The sequence below is a fragment of the Peromyscus leucopus genome, chromosome 5 (assembly GCF_004664715.2).
Source record: "Peromyscus leucopus breed LL Stock chromosome 5, UCI_PerLeu_2.1, whole genome shotgun sequence".
NCBI lineage: Eukaryota > Metazoa > Chordata > Mammalia > Rodentia > Cricetidae > Peromyscus > Peromyscus leucopus.
In genome coordinates, this window is record NC_051067.1 from 1,671,750 (window position 1) to 1,694,989 (window position 23,240).

The 23,240-nt window shown below is 41.3% G+C and overlaps 1 protein-coding gene across 3 annotated transcripts in view; it reads left to right on the top strand.

Annotated features, from left to right (window-relative positions):
* The first annotated feature begins 7,436 nt into the window (after nucleotides 1–7,436).
* Fancc (FA complementation group C) overlaps nucleotides 7,437–23,240 on the top strand; it is a 168,755-nt gene continuing 152,951 nt past the window's right edge. For all 3 annotated transcript variants that reach the window (XM_037205649.1, XM_037205650.1, XM_037205651.1), the window contains exon 1: nucleotides 7,437–7,718. The gene's annotated coding sequence lies outside the window, so the exon portion shown is untranslated. The remainder of the gene's footprint in view (nucleotides 7,719–23,240) is intronic.

Here is a 23,240-nt window from a genome sequence, read left to right on the forward strand (position 1 = left end):
CTGGGTGTGGTGGTGCACACCTTTTGTCCTAGCTCTTGGGAATCAGAGGCAGGAGGCTCTCAGTGAATTCCAGGACAGTCAGAGCTGCATAGTGGGACCCTGTGTCCATAGGGGAGAAACAAGAACTAGGTGGCCTTACTGAGAAGGGAGATATTTGCACATGTTTTTGCATGAGATTACAAGTAGCAATGCAAATCCAATGAGGAAAAAAAAAAAAAAAGAAATTAAAGCCATTTACAGGAGCTATGAAATCAAACCCCAAGAAGACTTCTGAGACTAGCTCAGATTGGAATTTTGTTGACATCGAGCCTGCTTGTTTTTTTCTTCCTGGGTTGGTTAGTATCAGGCACAAGCAATACTGTCATTAATGTGCAGTACTTACTTGGACATTGAAGCCAGTAGCAGTGGAGTGGCCAGAAGCAAATCTGGCTTAAGAAGCAAATGATCGAAATATTAATGGCATCATCTATCATTACAGACTATAAGAAACACAGCTCGTGCATAAAGAAAAAGGTTTTTTGAGGATTCCACACGGTGAAACTGCCTTCAGTACTTTGGAAATGGTGTTAGTGGGATGGGGTCTACTCAACAGCAGTGTCCTGTAACTTGTGTATATATTGCCTTCTATGTAAAAGAGACTCTGTCAATCTGAGTAGGGCAATCATTTTCAGATGAGGAGATTATCCTGAATTACTGGAGTGGGCAAAAGCAATCACAAGAGTCCTTACAAGAGAGCAGGAAGTTGGTCAGAATCCAAGAGGAAGAGACTGGCTGTTGGGAGCATTAGCTAAGGAAAGCAGATAGCCTCCAGGAGCAAGGAGACTTCAGCACAGAAACATTTTCTGCTTGGATTTCTACAAGGGACAAAAGCCTACTGACATCTTGATTTTAGACTACTGGGTCTGACATGGGATCCCTGACTTATAGAAGCATAGAAAAATAATTTTGTTTTCAACCATTCAATTTGGTCATTTGCCACAACAGCAACAGGAAACTGGTACAGGAAGCAAAGAGCACGAAAGAGCCTGCAGGAAGACTATTTGGCTATTGTTAGCCAAAGCATAATATGGAGTTTTCAGATTGCCAAACATCTGGGGAAATATTTTCTATCAATAACACCATGCCACTTGCTGTAGTGGTTTTTTGTTTGTTTGTTTGTTTGTTTTGTTTTGAGCTGAAGTGATTTCTTTTGGGGCTGAGGATGTAGCTTAGTGGTACAACACTTGTCTAGTATGACTGAAGGCTTGGTTTAATCCCCAGCACCATAAAAGATTTATTCTGATGCATTATTTATTGGCTAGTGTACAAACTAGGAGCAACACTTTTATTTTACTTACAATTTATGGAGTTATAGATCAAATGATATGGTGAATATAGAGTGCCTGACAAAGTGTCCAAAACAGAAATGCTTGCTGATATATAAATATTCCTTCTGAGGTTTTGAGATTGAGTCTTACTGTGTATCCCAGACTGACCTGGAACTCACAGCAATCCTTATACCTGAAGCTCATAAGTAGTGGGATTGTAGTAACCATGACTGGTTACATGTTAGCTTCTCATACTTGCCTGTTATGGTTTGAATATGAAACATCTCACAGAGGCTTAAGTGTTGAATGCTTGGCCCACAGCTGGCAGTTCTACTTTGGAAAGTAGTAAAAACGTTGAGAGAGGTGAGGCCTACGTGGAAGCAGATGTGGGTGGGTGTGTTTTTGACAGTTGTATTTGGTCAGGGTCCTTTCTTCTCTCTCTGCTTCCTGTCTCTCACAGGGGTGTAGAAGTTTCTCTTCTACATGCTTCCTGCTGCCATGATGTTTTGCATAAGTTCATGATGCTGAGAAACCAAGGAGTCGGAGGGAAAAAACAAACCTTCCTTCCCTTAAGTAGTTTATGTCGAGTATTTCGTCAGTCTAAAAGACAAGTAGCACATTTCACTCCTGTGGATCTCTAAGAACTAAAGTACTGTATAACACACACACACACACACACACACACACACACACACACACACACACACACGAGTTGAACAGACTAGAATCTTCATTTAGCATAGGAATAAGCAAGATGCAGTCAACTCCATTATTGGAAAACATTTGGCGATTAAAGGGTCAATCTGTAACTGACACAGGAATAGGATGGAATTTGCTTTTTTCTGAGTTAATGGTTGCCAGAATTAATCAAATCACAAATGTGCATAATTTCTTCCTTTTTCAACTGGAATTTTTAAGTGCTTATTCTTAGCAATTCTTTAATATTAATTTCATGCTAAGTGAGTCATTATTAAATACTTATGAGGAAAACTATTTTTAAGCCATGTGCTCATTTAAAACTGTAACTTATTACTTTCTGCAGGCAATAAAAATGTGCTAAATTAGTTACAACACACCAGGACTGGTGGGATGTATGCTCTAAATAAGAATGTATGTGTTTACTGACCTAAATAAAACTGGGCTAAAATTGGTTGCACGTTCTTCTGAAAGAGTGTACATGTCATTCATTGCTCAATGGGGAAAACACAGATTTTTGGTTTCTGGAATCCTGTTAGAAATTCCACAGGGCTAGGGTTGTTCCTCTGATCTTCAGGCTTCACATGTTTTTAGTAAGTAGATAGGTTACCTGTCTTTATAATTCAGGCTTCAATACCCCCACCGCTTTTAAAATGACATTTGCTACTCTTGGATATTCTCATGTAACATCTAGGTACCCACTGATGGGCTCTGCAGGAAAAGCAGCTATCCATTAACTTGAGGATGGTTCTTTTTTCTAGACCAAGCTTACAGCAGAGTACATGGGTTTTCTTTAACAACAGAAATCTGACTTTATTACAGTGCTTCATCTTAGCCCTGTAGAAAGCTATAAGCACTTAAAATAATGCTCATTTCAACAAAACAGAAACTTATTTTTCTTTATTGTTAGCCAAGGCAGGCAGCTTCTGTGATTACTGGCATCTATGTACTAGGAAAAGCTGGAAGGTTGTGATTTTCTTCCCCTGAAACAGGTTATACAGCCTAGGAAGAGTTTTCTAAACTTTTAAAATAGATTCTGAGACCCTCCCAGACCCTGCTAATGTTCCCTAGTTCATGATTAGCAGATTATATTCTCTCTCCCCATGACTGTCCACTTTTCACCAAAACTAGCATAAAGATTCCCAGGGTTCATTACTTCCTTGGGTCCCAATGTCATGTGAAACTTAAAACTTTTATGCTGTGCTCTTGTTACTGTTTTTTTGTTATAGCATCCTTAACCACGAACTGAGGATGGGTAAGGAAAAGATGCTTTGCTTCCCCTATGGTTGGTTTTCACTGGGCACCCATTGGTTAACTTACAAAGTAGGACTGGCCAGACTCCTAACACCCAGAGACACACAAAGAGTTATCTATAGCTCCAAGTAGTTTGTCTTTGAAATCAGCTAGGGAAAGGCACGATGGTTATAAGCATATGGAAAATTGTGTGGATAACTAAGAACAAAAAACAATACTATAGTTAGCTTGACTTAAAACTGTAACACAAATCCTAATCGGTCTTAATAAAAACCTGGAGCCAGATATTGGGGTAAATGCTCAAAGAGAGACAAAGGAATAAGACAAAGCCACCTCTCACCTCACCAACTCTTTAGCCAAAAGGACCGAGTTCTAGCCATATCACTTCTTATCTCAACCTCCCTAGTGCTGGGATTAAAGGTGTGTGCCACCACTGCCTGGCCTCTATGGCTAACCAGGGGCTGGCTTTGCCCTCTGATATCCAGGCATGCTTTATTTGTTAGAGCATACACAAAAATATCACCACACAAAAGTGGTCTTAAAAGGCTGGACTTGGAGAGATGGGTCAGTGGTCAAGAGCACTGGCTGCTCTTTCAGAGGAGCCAGGTTCAATTTCTAGCACCCATGTGACAGCTCACAACTATCTATAACTCCAGTTTCAGGGGACCTAACACCTTCATATAGACATACATGTAGGCAAAACACCAATGCACATAAAATAATTTTTTAAAAAAAGGCCTGATGTGGTGTTGCTTACCTTTAATTGCACTCGGGAGGCAAAGGCAGGTGGATCTCTGTGAGTCTGAGGACAGTCTGGTCTAATAGAGTGAGTTCCAGGACAGCCAGAGCTACAGAATGAGACCCTGTCCCCTGCCCCACCCCCCCAAAAAAGGCCTTAAAATTAGAAAGTTGGGGATGAAAGCTACTGTATCTTTAGCCTTTCAACTTCCTGTCTTTTCTATCAGTCAGCTTTCTTTGCTACTTACATTGTTTGACCTTGCTCTCCGACTTGTGTATGCATAGGGACTGAGGGATTCCAGATTCTGCAGGAGCGGTTCTATTGGGGCAGCTAGGGTCAGGTTTCTACACCATTCAATTAGCTGTGGCAAGTATGTGTATGGAACAGACTCTCCAGCACTTGGGAAGGTGTTCTAGTAGCACAGACTTTCCTCTACTTACGATGATATTCCTTTTTGATATAACCCACTGTAAACATCAAAGATCACAGATCAAAATGTGTGTAATATACCTGACCTACTCAACACTGTAGCTCAGCAATACAGCACCCCAGATAACATTAATGGTTTCCCCTTGTGACTGTATGGTTCCCAGTAACTGTGGCAGCAGTTTCCAGCACCACGAGAGGACTACTGAATGTCACTAGCCTGGAAAAGATAAAAATTCAAAATGGGTTCCCTTGGGGCTCCACCTTCAAATTACAGTGTCTGCTGGCCATGCCTTTGTACCATCACAAAGTTAAGACTGTGAGACCACAACAGATAGAAGACTGTGCATGTGGAACATCTTCCTAAGTATGTTCTTCCAACAGAGGCCAGGGAGTGGTATGTAGGTGTATCTCGAGAGAAAGGACTTCCCTTTCCCATAAACTTTTATTCCTGTAGCCCCTTCTTCTTCTATCAGGGTTCTTTTCCTCTCTGGACAGTGATCAATACCTGCTGCATGCATCTCTTGAAGCTTTCTCTTTGATATGTGCTGTTCATATAGTTTTCTTCTCTAATTCAGTGTATATTTTCTCAGCCAAAATATTTTAGCTGGAATAATGTTAGTGTAGTGTATAAAATCCTCTTGGGTCACATGTTCCCAGCTCCCATTTTCTTCTCGGCTAACTTAGGGGCGAGCAGGCACACAACCAACAGTAAAAAGACAACTGATCTGGTTTTGAAGCTTGACTCTGACACCTGCTAGGAAACACAGCTCTGTGAATCTGGTTCTCTGTGAAACAGAAATACTACCTACCATGTATGGTCAATGTGAGGCTTAAAGGAATGAATGCAAGGGAAGTAATCTACCCAGCATTGGGACTTAAGCACAGAAGATACATTTGAAGTACCAAAGGCAAAACTAGTAAATACACGAGATATTCTTGACACACCAAAGGCATAAACTATCAACACCACGAGCAAGTATGCAGGTGCCCAATCTTGTCTGGGAGCTAGGTGTGTATCTTAACTCACTGTGCGAGGACTCTTACTACAATTCTGTTCACAATGTGGAATCCAAGACAGGTATTGCTATACATTTGTTGAAATTTGAAGGAAAGTTTGATTAAGGCAGCAATTTTGCAGCCTTCAGCTGCTGGTTTTTCCATTTTCTCTCTCGAATGTAAAACCCATTTCATCTAAATTTGTCATTTTCACTTTGCCACAGTATTTGTGTTGCTCTCTTACACCACAACCAAAACTATTTTCAAAAACCCATATTCAGTTTTTGCTAATTCAAAATATTTGTACTAAAGCATTTGTTTTCAGAAAACACATTGGACATACCACAAGGTGGCCTTCTCACTACTGCTAAAAATAATTAGTGAGAACAGCTCTATACATATGGATGCTGCATAGAATGAACACCTATGAAAATCTGTGAATTAAAATTTGAATCTTTATACAGTATATGCTTCCCATTTAGTAGTGTAAATTAGGCCTAAACAGTGTCACTTTACATGCGGAAGTTACATAGCCTACTATTATTATTATTATTTTTCTGAGACAGAGTTTTTCTTTGTGGTGTTGGCTGTCCTGGAACTCACTCTGTAGACCAGGTTAGTTTTGAACTCAGAGATCCATCTGTCTCTGCTTTCTGAGTTCTGGGATTAAAGGTGTGAGCTATTCACCAAAACAGTTATTTTGCTCTAAAAAACAAGAAACAAATCTGGTTTCACATTGTTTTTGCTGGTAAACACAAAGACTAACACACAAAATTAAGACTTTTTCAAGGCCAAGGTGTCACTTACACTAGGCTTACTACACATGCTCTTCTTTAGATTAGACTAAAATGACACATCAAAAAAGCACAAGCCTCAGGGAAGTACAAAAAATAGCTAACCACTTGATTCCACAAAACAGAACCTGTTAATTTTAGATCAGGTTCCTCTGGTGTCTCCCTTTACATTTTTTAAACTGTTATTTTATATGTATGTGTGTTATTTGCCTTATGTATATCTGTGCAGTGTGGTGCCCAGGGAGGCCATAAGGTAGGCATCGAATCCTTTGGACAGGGGTTACCAATGGCTGTGGCTGCCATGTGGATGCTGTGACTCAAACTCAGGTCCTCTGGAAGAGCAGCCAATGCTCTTAACCGCTGAGCAATCTCCAGCCCTCTCCCTTAATTTTAAACACTTGTGACTATTACTCAACATACCCATTTTGTGATTTATAACTTTTATAACCTTGGTAGCACTTGCTTTATAAACTGGATTTGTTCACTGGTGAGATGGCTATGTCTTCATAATATCTGAGTATTTAAATAAGAGCTACTTATTACATGTATCCATTATTTCAGGTTTTTTATTTTCAAAGCACACTAGAAGTTGTGTTCTTATGATTATGACTGATGGTTCTGAGGCACTGATTTAAGTATAAGTTTAAGGTTATTCACTCTTTCTCTCCAATTCAAACATCTGTGAAATACTTTCATTCAGTTCTAAATTCGAAAATAATTTTTTTTAAAAAAGGGCCAGTAAATGGCTCAGCGGTAAGAGCACCTGCCACCAAGCCTGACGACTCGGGACCCGCATTAGCGAAAACTGACTCCCCCAAATTGTCATAATGTTAAAAGTTCAAGAATAAAGGTAACACAGGTGTCATCAGACACCAGTGGAAGTTTCCACCGTAAGTCTTTTTAAATGGCAACTTCGAACCGACCTAACCCGAACCAAGCAGTGCATGTGCCTGACGGGATTGGGGCGATCGCTAACCAAAGAAAAAACTTCGTTGTTGGTCCCACGACTAGGAAGTCGCAGGCTGCGCCCTATGTAGGGTCTCGACACATCTCGGAAACTCCTTTCTCTCAAGACTTCCCACGGTTCTCACCCTTCCTAGGGAGAACCTCGCCCGGCGCAGTCGGGAAGGGCCGGCGCGCGTCCGTCTACTTCCGCCCCGAGACATGGCGGATTTTTACGTCATGCCGCGGGAGCGCGTTCGATCCCAGCGTGCACTGCGGGTGCGTGCGCGCTCGTAGCGCCACTCCCGAACGACCGCGGGAAAATTCCAAACACGTCAAAACAAGAAAGCCACCGTGAGGCCACGCCAGGTTTTCAAGCCGCAGAAGTCGGGCGGTGGCTTCTTTTCCTCCGCGGCCCAATCTGCTGAGGCAGCTCAGGGCGAGGACCACCCGTGGAGGCCGCCATTTCCCGCTGGGACAGAGAAGGCTCGCGAGAACGTGCGCCGAGCCTCGACGTGGGCGAGCCGCGCTCCCGCAGGGCGCGGGGTCTGAGGCGGGAAGGTGAGAAGCCACAGTGGGCTGGCGCGGGCAGCGAAAGGAGGGGCGGGAGGCGGGGCCGGGAAAGAGGCGTGGTCACAACCCGATAGGAGGCGGGGCTTGGTGGGAGGCGGGGCCGGGACAGGGTGGGAGGCGGGACCAGAGCCCGGTGGGAGGAGGGGCCGACTTGCGGGGCGTGGCTAAGCGGGAGTGAATCCAGCTTGGCCAAGGCAGACAGACTGCGAAGGGCGGGACCATACTGAAACTTGACCCTGAGGGCGTGGGGTCGACTTCGAGGGGCGGATGTCCAGACGTTAGAGGAGCCGGAGAGGGGCGGAGTCGATAGTGAGGGGCGGGGCCTAAGGCCTAAACTGAATCTTGGTGCAACCAGCCCGAGAGAAGCTGGAGGTGTCCTCCCCGTTATCTCTGGGGCTTCAGCGCAGCCGCAGGTGCTTTTGAAAGGACTGTAGCGAAGGTGAAGCTTATTGCTCGGTACCCATTAGAGCAGTCTGGCCCAGGGTCCCTATGGACGCCCTCCCACAGCTGCATGAGTGACAGCCTCAAGACATTCAAAGCTTAAGAGGGTTTAGGGGCGCAGTGTGCTGTCTTTTTTTTGTAGTTTTTAGGTGGTTGGGCTTGGAGTGAGTGCTCAGAATCTTCGGACAGGCTAAGCAATGTTCCAGCAAGAACCTCTTTGTGCCTGGACTTCTGCTCAAATCTGAGATGATTCAAAAAATTCTGTACCTCATTGAATGAGTCTAAGCGGACTTGATTGACATACGTTTCCTATTTGTGGATGGTCCTCACCTTTAGGGTGATTCCAAATGGCAGAATTCATGCCATGTTAGCTCACAAATGAAGAACAGGCTGCTGTGTGTGTGGAGGCCAGAGGTGTTTTGAGCAGTGGGCCACTTCTCCTCCCCCTCTTTTCACCCCCCCCTTTACCCCTCGTCCCCTGCCCCCTTCACATGTGGTCCAAAGTTCACCCGACTTTTCAAGTCCTAGGGTTCTGCCTATCCCTGCCTCGCCAGTGCTGAGATCACAAGTGTGGGCTACACACTGAAAACCTTAACCACCCTCTCCCCAAACAATAAACCAGACCAAAACAAACACCAAAAAACCAAACCATGCAAGCAAGCAATCAAACAAACAAAAAACAAAACAACAAGCATGTATTTTCAAAACAACAAGCATGTATTTTCAAAACAACAAGCATGTATTTTGGAGATAGAACTCATGTTCTCATGCTTGTGTGGCAAGCATATTACCAATTGAACTAGCTCCCAAGCTCTGTTCTCAACAACAAAAAAGTGTTATTTTGTTTGGGTGGCTGTGGTGGGTTTGTTGCTGCCCATGTGAAGCTGTGTGAACATTTTAAATGAATGGGGTTCTTAACTGCTTCCATATTTCAGCAAATAGTTCCAGCAACAATTACATAAATCTTGTATTTATAAAGCCAATTCAGGGAGGCCGGCCAGGCCAGTAGGAAGTTGGATGGGCAGTCTAGGCCACAGAGAGGCCCGAAGGAATCTCACATGAGTGATAGGACCACAACAGGAGTTGCAGAGCCTCTATTCAGACCAGAATTCAGGCTGAAATGCTTCTTAAAAATCTTAGTGTAGTTTACAGTATACATATTCTGTGTTCCTGTTCATGGTTTCTGATTAGCTAACTTTTTAATATGAAAGAATTCTTATAGACATAATTGAATTTTCAATGATTTACTAAAAGTCTAATATTGTTAGAAAAGAGAATACGAAGGTTCCGATAACAATACAGTACTTGAGTACTTGAGTGTGGTGTTGGTGTCCCTCCTCCCCCATGGTATCACTGTGTAGCCAGAGGGCTGCCCTGGAACTCACGATGTAGATCAGACTGGTCTTGAACTCACAGAGATCTGCCTGCCTCTGCCTCCTGTGGTGATATATTGTGTACCCTAATAAACTTGCCTGAGGATCAGAGAACAGAGCCAGCTACTAGATTAGACATAGAGGTCAGGCAGTGGTGGTACATACCTTTAATCCTATCACTCGGGAGGCAGAGATCCATATGGATCTCTATGAGTTCAAGGCCACCTTGGGCTACATGGGATTGATCCGGTCTAGGAGAGAAACAGAGCCAGGCAGTGGTGGCACACATCTTTAATCCCAGCACTTGAGATCTCATGCTTTTGCTTGGGAAGCACACACACCTTCAATCCCAGGAAGTAATATGGCAGGGCAGAGGAAGGCAAATAAGGCGTGAGGAAACAGGAACTCACTCTCTTTAGGCTGAGGATTTCATAGAGGAAAGAGCTAGTGGTTGGCTGTTCTGCTTCTCTGATCTTTCAGCTTTCACCCCAATATCTGGCTCTGGTTTTTTTTTTAAATTTTTATTTATTTATTTATTAAAAGACCACCTAAGATTTGAATAGCAGCCTCCCAAGTGCTGAGATTAAAGGCATGAACCACTACACCTGGCTTGAGTGTTTTATTTTTTGCTAAATGTCAAAAAGCATTATTATTATTATTTAGACTTAGTTGGAAAAAGACTTTGCAAAATTATCTGGGTATCTCTGTTAGGCATTTATTGATTCTTTTAGTTATGCTGAAATAATATCTCCATTTAGGAACTGTACTAAAGGAATGTTGTGGTGATATATTGTGTACCCTAATAAAATTTGCCTGAAGATTAGAGGACAGAACAAGCTACTAGATTAAACATAGAGGCCAGGCAGTGGTGGCACATACCTTTAATCCTAGCACTCAGGAATCAGAGATGAGCTGTGACTTGTTCCTTTGTCTCTCTGATCTTTCAGTATTTGCCCCAATATTCTGGCTCCAGGTTTTTATTATAAGACCTTTAGAAATTTGTGCTACAAAATGTATTAGATTTCTGTTGCTATAAGAAAATGCCTGAGGTGGGTTATTTTAAAGAATAGTTTATAAGTTGAGTATGGTGGTGCACACTTTTAATCCCAGCACTTGGGAGGCAGAGGCAGGTGGATCTCTGAGAGTTTGAGGCCAGCCTGGTCTACAAAGTGAGTTCCAGGACAGCCAAGGTTGTTACACAGAGAAACCATGTCTTGAAAAACAAAAACAAACAAACAAGAATAGTTTATTTAGCTCATAATTCTAGAGAGTCAAGAATGCAAAGTATCTACATGGCTCTGGTGAGGGTCTCCAGGCTGCATATATCACAACGAGGTGAATGGTATTCTGTCAGGAACATTTGCAAGAGGAAGGGTAACAATGTGAGACAGGAAACAAGATAGATTTAGGAGCTAGGGTCTCTCTCTAATTCTACAGTAACTAAATATGTAAATTCCTCTCATTAGGCCCTAGCTCTTTTTGGTTTTTCAAGACAGGATTTCTATGTGTAGCCCTGGCCATCCTGGAATTTACTTGTAGACCAGGCTGGCCTCAAACTCAAATTCACCTGCCTCTGCCTCCCAAATACTGTGATTAAAGGCAGGTGCTACCACTGCTCAGTTAGGCCCCAGCTCTTAAATCGCTCCCTCCTTTTGGAATGCAAGTCCTCCCTGTCCCTTAGCTTTGAGAGTCAGTAATGGGCCTTGACCATGCCTTTCTGAGCCTTTTCTGTTGTTATAAGAAACACTTGCAAATCATCCGTTTCTTGAGACAAAGTCTTCCTGTGTATCCCAGGCTGGCTTTATACTCACCAGTCATGCATGTGTCTTGGTAGAGCTAGGACTTCAGGCAGGTACCACCACACCTGACTTTAGGAAATTGGCATCCAAGAAGATATATACACTGTTTCTAAGTATGAAGTGATGTTTGGAATTGTTCAGTGCTGACCACAATTCAGATTCACAATTATTTGTGTCAGTTTAATGGTTTCAGACACTAATCTGTAGTCAATTCTGGCTCCATGCAGATAGCCATTTGTTTGTTTTCTTATTTCCATAGAGTAACCTTTTCTTGACATTTTTCACATTCATATAATATGAAATAGGTACTGTGTCTGGCTTCTTTCCCTTAACATAATGATTTTGAGATTCACCCATATAGTAGCATGTATTAGTAGTTTGGTCCTCTTTATTACTGACTAGTACATTGTATGTACCATGTTTGGATTTTCAGATGATGGACGTTTAGGTTGAGTTTGTTTTAGTTATTAAGTATTTGTTTAAGTTATTAAGTGTGGATGTTTCGCATGGATGTGTAGTAAATTTAATCATGTGCCCATTTACTTTCCCAGAAGCAGTGTGTGAGGGTCTTGCTTCTTTCACATCCTCACCAACACTTGTTTTCCGTGACACTCACCATAGCAGTTTTCTTAAATCTACATATGCCTTACAGTAGCATCTTGCATTTCCCCAAAGCACTGCTGTGATGGCTTTTGAAAGAAATCATGGAAAACAAACCTGCAAATCTCTCTGGGAGAATTGCAGTCTCAACAGTTGCTCACTAGCTTATCATTTATTTAGAATTATTTTTTTCAGTGTTATTAGTAATTTTAAGTACATGGGAATTTGCCCTTTTGGTCACATTTATTTTAAAGATTATTCTTTTATTTATTTGAGACAGGGTCATAAGTGTCCCAAGCTGGCTTTGTAGTATGTAGGGATGATTCCTTTAACTTCTTATTCTTCTGCCTCTGTCTCCTTAGTGCTGGGATTACAAATGTGTTCTCATACTTTGAAGTTTTTATTTTGTTTTTTTACATGTTTGATGCTATTATTATAAATAGAATTGCTATAAAATTTTCATTATTTAATTGCTTGATACCTGCATATAAAAAAATAGCTGATTTTGTATGTTGATCCTGTATCCTGGAATCTTGGTGATGTCATTTACTTTCAGTGGTTTTTTTTTTTTTTAATGTTTTGTGAGTTCATAGGATTTTCTATATATGGCATCATGTACTCTGTGAATATAGTTTTATGTGTCTTTTTCATTCGATGCTTTCTGTTTTTCATCTTCAGTACAAGAGAGGAGGTGAATGATTCCTAGAGCTCTTTTGGGGTTAAAGGTGGCTTGTTGTAGATAGGCTGTTGTGGATTCCTAGAACAGGTATTGGAGATAAGACCTTTGCATCTGTTTGAAGTATTGACTACGGGTTGCCTTTTGACAAGTGTTGTATCTGGTGCAGAAACTGCTGACATGATGACTCCCTGTGCATTTTCATCTGACTGTGGTGGCATCTCAGGGTGATCCAAGCATGTTCCTTTTTTTTTTTCTGAGTTTGTGAAGGATTTGTGTTATCCTTTAAAAAAATTTGACAGAATTTGCATAATAAATCATCTCAGTCTAGATTTTTTTCTCTATGGGAAAATATCAACCACTCATTTTCTGAAGCATTGACTGCCCTGCATACATCCTATGCAGTGAACTTGTCCACACTGAGCCAAGCTCCAAGCTCTGTGGTCCCATGCAGCCATTGCCACAGTCAGTCCAGATCCTTTTGAACCCAAGTGTCAAGAAGGCAGCATCCTTGTGTTGACTGCTAGGCCCCATGGCAAGCAGTTTCTTCAGGAGAAACTGTAGGACTTAGAGCAGTTGGCTGGGCTGAAGATGGAGATTTAGGGGAGAGTGAATGGTGGCCCATGAGATGGAAGCCCTGGACCACTAGCAGGTGAGGGTACTTGGTTGAGAGAAACCATGAGGCAGGTCAAGGAAGTGTCTGAAGCTTCTATGTGGAAAACATGGAGTTCTTCTGGGAACATGATTGTTTTTATTTTTAATTAGGAAAAAGCAAAGACTTTATATTTAAAAAATTCTCCATCTGTTTGGAGCTTATTCTCTGGTTATAGAAGAACTGAGAGAGTTGATGGCCTTGGTCAAGTGGATAGGAAGCAGACCAGATGGAGGCTAGGTAGGAAGAATTACAGGTTATAGAGGAGCCTGAAAAGTTGAAAGAATAGCAATTGGGGCTGACAGATGGCCTTCCTACCTTGTCTTGGCAAGGTTTGTCAGTCCTTTGTTTTATGTCCTGCTTGTCCATTCTGTCAGCAGTTGAGGCAAGGGCATTTTCTTGCCCAGTGGCTAACTTTTGCCACAAAGAAAGTAAACTCCATATGGAGTTTTTTTGATGCCCATCATCTTCTCTGAAAGTAGATTGGTGTTGCCAGGAGCAGACATGTCTCATAGTCATTAAAAAGTAATCTGTGTTAGTAAAACATTTTAAATGCCATATTTTGCAGATTTCTGAAGTGCTTGAAGATGACCTATCTATCTAAAATATATTTATGTTTGACCTTGAAAACATACCTAATATGACTACAAGTTCAATTGTAATGATTAACTACTAACCTTCATTTCTTTATATCCTAATTAGTTGGTAATAATAACTTTCAAAGACTAGTAATTTGCATTACATTGTTAAATGAGCTATGTAGGTACAATACTTTGAACAAGATTAGAAGTTTATATACAGTATGTTCTAACAAAGTTAATTTCAAATTTGTATCACTATACAAAATTTGTATACAATATACAAAAATCCAATCCAATGTAAAAAAATTAAAACTAGTAGTTGCTTTTTAAAAGTAGATTCAATAATTTACCTTTTTATCTTATCATATCCATATTCTCCTTTTTTCTTTTCAGAGTAGATTCAATAATTTACCCTTTTATCCTGTCTCTTTTGATATCTTTTTTTCAGAGTAGATTCAATAATCTACCTTTTTATTCTATCATTTCTATATAATACATTTCTGTATCATATCCCCCTTTCTTCTTTTAGAAAGAGATTGACTATGACCAATAACAATTTTTAACCAACCCCTAAACAAAGACAAACATCCATAATCCATTTTTTTGGGAATGTGGGTGTAGTTTTCTAGGCTGCATTCTGCTGAATGGGGGCACTGGTAATCTTATGGGGACACAAAGAAAATGTAGGATTATGGTCAAGGTCTGATTCTAATAGTCTGTGAGACTGTATCATCTCAACTAGTCATCTCGATATTGTCCTGAACAGTTTGTAGTCCAAAGCCGATCTTTGGGTGGCTTTTGTCAGCTTAATGGCGTTATCATAGTCCTGATGGAATCATTGATGTGAGGTCCCACCATCTTTTTGGAGACTTCAAAGTCATTGTTAGGCGTGGTCATGGTTCACTGCAGAAAACCTTTTTCTTGGGACAAGTTTTCTGTGTGATTTGTCCTTTTTTTTTTTTTTTCCAGATGTCTCTTTTGTCCAGTGTTCCTCAAATTCCTTAGCCTTCATTCTCCTGAAAGAAAAAACAAATCCCTTTCCCAACCCTAACTTTGGGGAGGCTCCCTTTTGGCAAGTTATTTTGTTAGTCGTATAAGTTAATTTAAATTGAATGGTCATGCTGGTTGATGAACTATCACCTCTTCGAATTAAGAAATCTCTCTTGTTCTGGTTTCTCATGAATTCTTTGTTCTCTCTTCAATAGCTGTTCTAGCATCCAGAGCAGTATGGTTTTTTACAGTAGGCATTAGGTTCTTTAATTGCTCTCAGAAGGAATTTCCTCCATGATGACAGGAAAGGACTGAACGGAATTTGACACGAGGGCCTGTGAGGGGTCCCTCAGGGCTTTTCCCAGTGACAATGGCAAGGGATTACCTTGTCTGTCCCTTGTTGACCTCCATTCATTAGTCCAGTGTCTGCCTTTGCCACACTTTCTGCATAACCCAGAAGCGGGGAGAGGCATTCTGTTGGGATTATTCCTTGAGAAAGCATTATTTTTAGGATTGCCCTGTTTACAGTCCCTTTTTAGGTGACCTTGTTTACCACAATTGAAATATTTGACATTACTATTTTTCTTCAAACCTCTGGAAAGTACCTCTCCTATCCAAGCATTTTCATGATCATGAGATTCAATATTGTGTCTTGGATCCATTCCTCTAAGGGTGTTGATCTTGCCTTTAATGGCCTAATTACCCTTTTGCATTGTGCATTAGCATTTTCAAAAGCCAGAAATTCAATTATTTTTTTTTAAGATTTATTTATTTATTTATTATGTATACAGTGTTCTGTCTGCGTGCCAAATCTCATTACAGATGGTTGTGAGCCACCATGTGGTTGCTGGGAATTGAACTCAGGACCTCTGGAAGAGCAGGCAGTGCTCTTAACTGCTGAGCCATCTCTCCAGCCCCCAGAAATTCAATTATTATGTGTCTAGCTTCTGAATTTGCTTCATTCTATTTACTGCTGAGGTCAATCTTTGTAAGAAATCAGTGAAGGTTTCTTTGGGGCCCTGTATAACTTTAGTAAATGACTCAATTTGCTTTCCTACTTCTTCAATTCTGTCCCAAGCATTCAAGGCTGCCATGTGGCATAAAGCCAGGGTGTGGTCATCATATAAAGATTGTCTTTGTATATCAGCATAATCTCCTCCAAGAAGTTGAGGTATGATTGAGCATTCCTTGGGTATATATGCTGAAGAGTGGTATGGCTGGGTCTTGAGGTAGATGGATTCCCAATTTTCTGAAAAACTGCCATGCTGATTTCCACAGTGGTTGTACAAAGATACATACTCAACTATGTTCATAGCAGTACTATTCATAATAGCCAGAACCTGGAAACAACCTAGATGCCCATCAACTGAAGAATGGATTAAGAAAATGTGGTACCTACAAAGAATGGAGTACTACAGCAGAGAAAAACAATGGTATCATGAGGTTTGCAGGCAAATGGATGGAACTAGAAAATATCATCCTGAATGAGGTAACCCAGACCCAGAAGGACAAACATGGTATGTACTCACTCATAAGTGGATACTAGATATAAAGCAAAGAACAATCAGACTGCAACCCACAGAACCAGGGAGGCTACATAGCAGAGGGAGCCCTAGGATGACTGTGGTTTATAATAAGTTTTGGTTTTACTCAATTACTGGGCAAGCCTCAATGAAACATTTCACTATCACTATTAGGATAAGAATTTATACTGTATCAAGCTGATAATAGAAAAATAAATAAAAATGAAGAAAAAAGAGAAGTTGATCTTGGAAATTTTTCATACCTCTAGCTCTACTTCATTGTTCAATGGTCTTAGCCTCATCATTCCACCAGGTCCTCCGTTGGGGACCAGCCTCTAAGATTGACTGTAACCAAATCTCTCCAGTCTTGAGTGATAATTCTATTACAAGTTGAACAGGAGTTTAACATCTGCTTCACAAAAGATGAATGGATGCCATAGAGACTATTGCTACTTTGAATCTCCTCAAATCTAAAATTTGCACAGAAGTCCAGTCAGCTCATATACAGCCTTGAGGATGTGTATATCTCTATCTCTCTCTACCTACCTATCTCTCTCTCTCTCTCTCTCTCTCTCTCTCTCTCTCTCTCTCTCTCTCTCTCTCATGTGGCAGTTCCTGTAAGGTTACTGAATAGATTAAGGTTGGCTGTTTGAAAGCCTTAGGCTGTTTGTCTGTAACCTTATAATGCAATGCTAAGACTGGTTCACCTTTAAATTCTTCTGTCTGGGTCTGAATATCTCTATGATTTGTTTTAACAGGTTTTTCTAAAACTTTTACCTTGGCACTCATATTAACTAACTTTTTAAATGATAAAACAAAAATGATCAAACAAATAATATTTATAATTGACATTCCATCTGTCTCATCAACATTAATTATCCTCTCATTTAGTTGTTCCATTTTCAGACCATTTAATGTATAGTCAAACAGAGACCAAATGCCTTCCATTGTAAAATTGTTTCCCATTTTTTAATGTGGGAAAATACTTTTTAGCAATTTCTCCCTTTAAGAAATCACAATTGACTCACCAAATCAGTGACAATTCAGATGATGGTGTGGCAGAAGCCTATGGAGGGGGCCCAGAGAAAGCCAGAACCCACCAGGAGAGGAAAGAAGTGAAAGATCCAGCTGTCTGCACAGGGGAAGTGTGCAAAAGTGGCTAACTCCTGTGGGTTTTGGAGCCCAAAAAGCTATGGAGTTTACTGCAGAGAGGCTGCAACAAAAACTTAGCCAGTGGGTTAGGGAGTCTGGCCCAGGTAGGTTGGAGATTCTGGTCGTGTGTATCTCAAGCCTGAGCCAGGGACTGCAAGGCCACAGGCAAGTGGCTTTTTTGTGAATTTGTGCCTCAAAAGTTGGACACCAGATGTTGTAAAAATTCCTAAAGGTCTTCTAATAAAAAAAACCAGAGCCAGATATTTGGGTAAATGCTGAAAGACAGAGACAAAGGAACAAGCCACAGCTACTTTTCACCTCGCCAACTCCATGAATCCTTTGACTGAATGTCTGTGAGTCCTCAGCCGAAAGGGCTCCTCAGCTGAAAAAGGTTCTCCAGCCAAAAAGGCCTCTAACTGAAAGGGATGCTTCTCCTGAAATATTGGCTGGGGCTTTTCAGGCTGAAGAGTTGGTGAGGTAAGAGGTGGTGGCTGTGGCTGTTCCTTTATCTCTTTGATCTTTCAGCATTTACCCCAATATTCTGTCTCTGGGTTTTTTATTAAATGACCATTTAGGAATTTGTGCTACACATTATCATGCATTATACACACCTAACTGGTAGCTTCCATATGGAGCATAGGAGCTTATGATAAGCATCTTTTCAAGTCAACCAGGAAAATTATTTTGTGTCCTAATTGCTCTGTTACTCTAAATGTATATATGTGTTTTAATGTTACTGCTATGCCCCTCTGACCACTATCATAACTTCAGTTTCTGTATTTTTTTCTTCTGTGGTGTAAGGAATAGCTGCCCAACCTTTAATTTGGTGGCATTGTCATTGGTGTCACACAGCTCCAGATGTGAGCTTCTCTAGTACAGCAAGCCTTCCTTGACACCATTTTATCCCTCCACATTTCATTTGATTTTAACCTCAGTACCAGCTTGGTTCTGTGTAATCACTGGCCTTCTGCCCTGATGTCTTTGAAACTGACTCTCCAGCTCCTTTCCATATGTGTCTCTTGGCACCAAGTGTAAATAATTGTGGTCCTTGTCCCAAATCAGCATGGTACTTGTGTTATAAGCACACCAGGGTAGGATGGCCTGGAGTTTTGAAGTTGTCCCTTGTCTTGTAAGCTGTGGTTTTAGGGATCAGCTCTGTTTCCTATGGATGCACTTTCTCTGTCTCTGTCTCTCTGTCTGTGTCTCTCTGTCTCTGTCTCCCTCTCTCTCGTTATCATCCCTTGTTATTGTATATTGTATAACTTTGGGAGTGCCAAGATTTTTATTAGTCATTATCCTTTGGTCATTTTTACTTTCTCCTCCCCATTTCTATTTTCCTAGGCTCTTCCATTCTTTTAACCTTATCAGATTTTCCTTCCTCTTGAGTCTTGTGATTGCAATTTAAGTGGATTGGGGATTAGAAGGGTGAAGGGAAGAGTGCATAAATGCTACTGTCTGATTATCTTATCTAGAATGCCATGATAAGGAGCCTATTTCCTTTATCATTGTTCTTAGCGAGTAGAATCTGCCTGGTCTCTGATGTGTTGACCCTTGTGGCAGATGACTGAATTTGTGACTGAGCAGGAAGACCAGTCCCTGGAGGAGGTTCAAGGTAAAGGGCAGCCTGGCATGGACATGGGCAGGCTTCCAGAAGGAAGAGGGCATTGTGTTTACGTCCTGTTTGTGACTTTGATTTGAAGGAAGCTTAAGTTGGGAGTACTTTGGGCTCAAAAGATATTTGTTCCTGGAAGACAGTTAGGTGTGGGCAGTGTCTCTCCTTGGTAAACTTTTACTAAATATGCTTGTGAGTGTGGGGGAGGTATTTATATGTTATCTGTTATCTCTCAGCTAGACATGATGTTAATCCCACCCATCAATAATATGACTACTACCACAGTTCAAAGCCAAATTTGAAGCAAGTTTTAATTAAATACTGACCAGGTGGAGGGGCTCTGGCCAGGTCCATGCCTAGGTTCTCAGGGAATGGCTCAGAATCAAGCATGGCAAGGGCTTAAGAAGGAAAACCCATAATTCATTGCATTTCCTATCAGGTCCAATCAGGGGCAAGTGTACATCCTGATGTATTTCCTGCCTGTGAACCTCTCTCCTACATGTCATAAAGCATATCCTGTGCAGATGGGTCAAACAAACTTTTTTAGGGGAGTGAAAAACATGTGACTTGTTATTGCCCATAAACAATAGCCTCCTGCATTTCAGAAACTATCTATCCTTGGGCAAGGAACTTGCAGATCACAGGCATTTTTGTTTTGTGAATCTCTAAGACATAGTTATTAAAACTTAAAATATAACTTTGGCTCTCACATTCCCCCCTTGCATTGTATCCTGAGTCAAATCCTTGACTTTTTGATGGGTACCTGTTTATATTGGGACCTAATAATCATCAGTTTAATGGTACCCAGACAGGAATTATTTAGTCAAGGCCAATAGCAATTAGCAGAAGCAGAAGGACCAAAGGCCCTGTGATGGATGACAGAGTTACTATCTAGAAGGAACCTGGAAATGTGAATGGAAACCAGTTATTTTTGTCATCTCAGGTTGCCCTTTTTTGCATCACACCCCTCCTCCCCCCTTTGAGTATAGCCAGATTTTTTTTGTTGTTGTTGATTTTTTGAGACAGGGTTTCTCTGCGTAGCTTTGCACCTTTCCTGGAGCTCACTTGGTAGCCCAGGCTGGCCTCAAACTCACAGAGATCCGCCTGGCTCTGCCTCCCGAGTGCTGGGATTAAAGGCGTGCGCCACCACCGCCCGGCTGCCAGATTATTTTTAATCATTTCTGAGTAGTTTGTATAGAAACAACAATTTTCTTTTAAAGCTATACAATAGCCTCTGTTTTACATAGAGCAGGTTGAGTGCCCAGTCATACTATAGAACTACTTCAGCTAGTGATTCTACCTGTTGATAAATTTGGGTCTATTTGGTTCTAGCAAGTAGCTTTCCTGGTATGCCAGTAGGCACTATAGGTAGCTATTTTGTCTCCTATGTCAGGGAGTTTCCTTTTGATTTAACATTCCAGCTTGTTGGGAGACAAGGGGTGACATACTTTCTTTGTAACTGCTTCCTGCTGAAACTAGGATGTTGTTGTCAGGACCCAGGAAGGCTAGAATGCTAGTCAAAGGCAAGGAGGGAATTCAGGCAATGGGTCATTCATCAGAAGCATCTAGATTACCGACACAGCTGAAGAGACAAGAAGCTGGACTGGTCCACATCAGTTTTCAGCAAATTCAGAGTTCACAGTCATTTGGAGCAGGTTGTAGGCAACAGCTGATGCTTGGATGTGTCTGTCACCCAAGTGGAAATCTTCTGAGACAGATATAGACTAGGGACAGAAGTTAAAACTTAGGAACCTAAAGGAAAATCTTACATTTGGAGCTTTCAGGCCCATAGCTCTAGTAATTAGGGAAGGGGAGCAATCCAGAGAGAGAGAGAGAGAGAAAGAGAGAGAGAGAGAGAGAGAGAGAGAGAGAGAGAGAGAGAGAGAGAGAGAGAAAGATATCCCATCCTAAGGATTAGACCGGCGGGGAAACCTAGGCTGTACTTGTCCTTTTGACCTGTGAGAAGTGGATCCAAGTTTTATAACTCTCATAATTTTCTGAAGCTTATATGAATTTTTTAGTTTACAAAAAGACATAAAAGGTTTAGGTATATTAGCATTACCAATCTGTTCTTAAATACACATTGTAGAAAAATAAGGTAACAGGTGTCTGTAAAACAGCTGGAGTAGACTCACATCTTTGAGTCCTAGCAAAATTTATAGATTTGGGTTAAAAAGTATGAACATTTTTTTCCTCTGTTCAGAGAGCTAGATATAGATTGGGCAGAAATAACTTTAGCCCAATGAGAAGCAACCTTAAGTCTTTACTTAGAAGCTAACCAAAGGAATTTAAAATCTTGAGCTTGTGACTTAACAGTAAGTAATCATTGCTCTACCAGCTTTTTAGAACCCTATTAATGTTAAACTCTGAACTTTTGAAATCCTAGTGTAAGGGGAAAGAAATTTGAAACATTTTCCATACCTTTAATCACTTATTTATACCTTTACAACTTGCATTTACATCTTTTTTTTTTTTTGTAGGAGGTGAACAAAGCTCTTTTTTTTTAAGTTATTTATTTTTATTTATTTTACAATACTATTCAGTTCTACATAATAGCCACAGATTCCCTTGTTCTCTCCCTTCCTGCCCCCCTCCCCTTCCCCCCAGCACACCCCCCATTTCCACTTCCTCCAAATCGAGGTCTCCCCCGAGGACTGGGATCGACCTGATAGACTCAGTCCAGGCAGGTCCAGTCCCCTCCTCCCAGATTGAGCCAAGCGTCCCTGCATAAGTCCCAGGTTTCAAACAGCTAACTCATGCAACGAGCCCAGGACCTGGTACCACTGCCTAGATGCCTCCCAAACAGATCAAGCCAATCGATTGTCTCACCTATTCAGAGGGCCTGATCCAGTTGGGGGCCCCTCAGCCTTTGGTTCATAGTTATGTGTTTCCATTCATTTGGTTATTTGTCCCTGTGCTTTATCCAACCTTGGTTTCAACAATTCTCGCTCATATAAACCCTCCTCTTTCTCACTAATTAGACTCCCAGCGCTCCACCAGGGGCCTAGCTGTGGATGTCTGCATCCAGATTCCTCAGTCCTTGGATGTGGTTTATGGCACAACTATTAGGGTGTTTGGTCATCCCATCACCAGAGTAGGTCAGTCCCGGCTGTATATATACCATTTTGATGGCTTTCAAATTACATGTCAGAAAGTTGCTAAGATAGCTCTTTTTCCTTTTCTCTGTCTTTTGCTTGTGAGGTTTCAGGATGACTCTGGAGATGTCTTGGATGCAACTAGAAGCTGATACGACCAAACCAGGAGGTACTAGGGCTGCACAGCGGGGTAGAACATGTCCTTTGCCTGTAAATGGCATTTCTGGGGAGATTACTAGAAAGTTACAGGTGTATAGCCAGAAAGGGAGAAGGCCTTAAGCAGTGGTTAGTTGTGCTGGCATTCTTGCTTCTCTGCTGGCAGAGTTGCCAACCAGATTTTTGGGTGAGGAGCTCCTCTTCCATCTTATGACCCCATGGTTTTCCCTGCTTTTGTATCCTGCCTCACTTATAAGCTGAAAAAAATGGATGTTAATGCCGTTTGGCAGTGGCTAATAAATACATACCAAATCCAGTATTTGGGGTATTAAGTATCTTGAATTTTTATGTGGTAAGGAGAGCAGAAATACTTTTTTATTCATAAAAAAACTATAAAAATTTTATTCTATGCAGCTCCTGTCTAGAATATGTCTGCCTTATTTATTTATTTATTTGAAGACAGAAGGAAAAAATTGTCATTTAGTTCCTCAAAGTAAAGTCTTTATTACTCTGTTTCATGTCAGGTGGTCTGATGGTAGTGTGCATGCTCAGCACTGGGTTGAATACTGATGACATTCGTGTAACTGTGGAGACACTTCTCTCTTTTATTCTTTGCAAAGACAGACGCTGTGGTTTGTAGAGTGTGGGTGGGTGAACAAGAGGCAGAGGCACTTCCTCTGACTGGTGGAGTGGAGCCACTTGAGGTCTCAGAATGAGGCTTCTGACACTGGTGGTATAGAATAGGAGAGAACAGCTAGACAGTGAGCAGAGAGCAACAGCAGAGTGAACGAGGAACACAGCTGCTCACAGATAATGATGGCTCCTTAAGCCAAGGGATTTGAGATTGAAATTGTGGGAAA